We start from the raw sequence: 2,847 nt of genomic DNA, 5'->3' as shown, positions 1-2,847 counted from the left end.
TCAGTTCTTTGAGCCTGTCACTGTTATACTGTATATTCCTTTAAGTCCTGACTAAAATTTGTACACACTATTGTCTATGGGAATAGAGAATATCTCTCAGGATATAAATGAAGCTTTGAAGACAAACCTTCCCAATATCATTGCTTGAAATACAGTATATAACGTTTAATATTAGAATGAGTGACCACAACCAACAAAGTATACAATTCCATTTGTTATCATTTTGTACAATGTATGCATCTATTATGTGTTTATATTTTAGTGTTTTTCTTCATAACTGAAATAATACAATTCTAAGAAATGTTCCTTATTGATGGTAAATTTTTGCAAAATATGGCTAGGGCCTGATCTATATGCAGTCATTTTTTGACCCTCAGCTAAATTGTTTTGAACCCAGTTGTATAAACATCTGTGGGTTTGAAGGCAGTACATAGAACACTTAGCATATTAATCATGGTTTGTCTTGTACAAGTCTTTATGATAAAGAAAATAATTAATGAGTCTGTATGTAATTAATTAGTCTATATGAGAACCTAACTGTGCAAGTTGATTCAGAGTTACTGCAGAGAAGACCAACTATAAATTTGTAATCAGCCAGCTTGCTTAAATCAGTCATGAAAAGTGAACAAAAGTAGAACGGTTCCAAAATGATTGTGCACAACCCTTTTTTATTAATTTAAAGTACCTATGCTTTAAATTGTTCTTGGTACTGTAGCTAAAAAGAAACATTTCAGCTATTTGCAAAATCCATTAAAAATATCTTATCTCCATCTTTTTCTCTGTTTATAGCAACACTGCAACATCCTTGTTATATTATGTCCGTAACAGTTTTTACTGTATTTCTTTTTTTCACTGGATTGTCTTTGTGCAAAAATGGTTATAATTGTTAAACTTAATTTCAACCAATGTATTTCGATAAAAATAATGTCTTCTTAATAACGTTAAACTGTATAATGGAGCAAGCTGTGTAAAGTAGATAAACAGTGACCATAACAGATTTTGATTAATTCTGAAACTAGTAAGAGACAGCTTATGCTGTTCATGTTGATTTTTTTATTTCCTTCTCAAATACTGTATGTCAGTGGTTCTCAAACTTTTTGGACCAAGTACCACCCCTGATCAAACCAAAGCATCCAAGTACCACCTACAGTACAAGTCATCTTCTTATAGGAACCACAGAAAATCTCAATGACCAACATGAGTGCGCACACACACTCACACATATAATAAAAATAGCACTGAGCACTTAGTTTGGATCGTACCATCTTGTAGCCATTTTATGATGCTTGCTAACACTAGCAGTGCTGTCTGTGTCAGGTACAACAGAAGAGCTAGTGTCGGTGGACAATAGGGTTACCATACATCTGGATTTTCCCGACGATGTCCTTGATTTTGATCCTTATATCTCAATCAGGGGGGAATTTTCAAATATCCAGAAAAGTCCGGGATTTCGACTCCATTATTTTCACCATGAAGAATAATTAACAAAAGTTATAAAGATAGAAAGAGAATTTCTTAACTTCTCTAGTTCGCATCATGACTTACGTTGTCATTCAGTTTGCATCCTGTACGTGTATGATTATGTCATGAGGGAGCAAAATCGTTTCTCGTTTTCCTACTCTCAAACACAATGCCAAAGTGAAAGTGTAAATTCACAGCAGAACTTAAAAATACATTTCTGGGTTTTCGAAGTGGCAGAGAAGAATGGGAAGCTGAAGCTGAATGTTTGGTGTGTAAGCCTGATACTTTTATCTCAGTGGCAAATAAAGGTGAACTTGACTTGCAAGCTCATGTTGACTGAGACAAACACAAAAAGGCAATTCAAGGAGAGAGTTCTTCAACCAAATTAACAGATTCTTTTGTAAAATCTAGCAGAAAAACAGAGAATACTGTTATTGCAGCAGAGGGGACTTATGCATTTCACATCATCAATGTTACTTTACCAATGAACATAAAAAGTGCGATATTTTGAAAACCCTAAGCTGTATCCACGTAATACGTTCGCTGCGTATTTGACTCACAAACTAATTTTATGAAAATAGAAAATATGAAAACCTGTCTCAAGCTTTCTGAAACCGATTAAGTAAATTATAGATGAAAAACATACTTTTTAATTCTTCAGTTTTTAGTTCCCAATTTCTCAGTGCACACAACAAATTTGTCTGGTGTACCACCTGGGGGCACTCTGTGTACCACTTGTGGTATGTGTACCACAGTTTGACAACCACTGCTGTATGTGAATGTACTATATTTGGCTTTTGTTGCTTTTCAGTAAATTTTCTAGAAAATTATTTTGTTTAGTCCTGATTGCCATTTTTCATAAAGAAGGGAAATTAATGCCAATCATACCTTTTTGTGAATAGTAACATCATTATGATGCATCACCTACAGTGTATGGTTTCCACAGTCTTGAAAGTGTTTTCACATGCCATTTTTATTCTTGAAGATTTATTTTCTACTAAACAACTACACTGCAGATAGAAAGACTGGATTTCAATCACTTCATCTAATACAGTGGGGAGCTGGAGCTGGAACAACAGGTGCAAGGTGGGATACATCCTGGATGGGACGCCAATCCATCGCAGGCCACACAGAGATGCAAACACAGACACGTATGCAAGTGCTAGTTTTCCATGAATCTAATCAACCTGTCAGTAAGACTTTAGGCTATGGAACGAAACCTGATAATATGGCAAAAACCCACGTGAACATGAGGAGATAATACAAACTCCGCACAGATAGCACCGCGGGTCCGGAATTGAACCCAGGGCCCCACTACTGCACGACACCAATGCTAACCACTGTGTCATTTTATATTAAACAAAAATATAAAAAGACAGAAAAATG

This window comes from Atractosteus spatula, chromosome 8 (genome assembly GCF_055471065.1).
Source record: "Atractosteus spatula isolate fAtrSpa1 chromosome 8, fAtrSpa1.hap1, whole genome shotgun sequence".
Taxonomy (NCBI): Eukaryota; Metazoa; Chordata; class Actinopteri; order Semionotiformes; family Lepisosteidae; genus Atractosteus; species Atractosteus spatula.
This window is presented reverse-complemented; position numbering follows the sequence as displayed.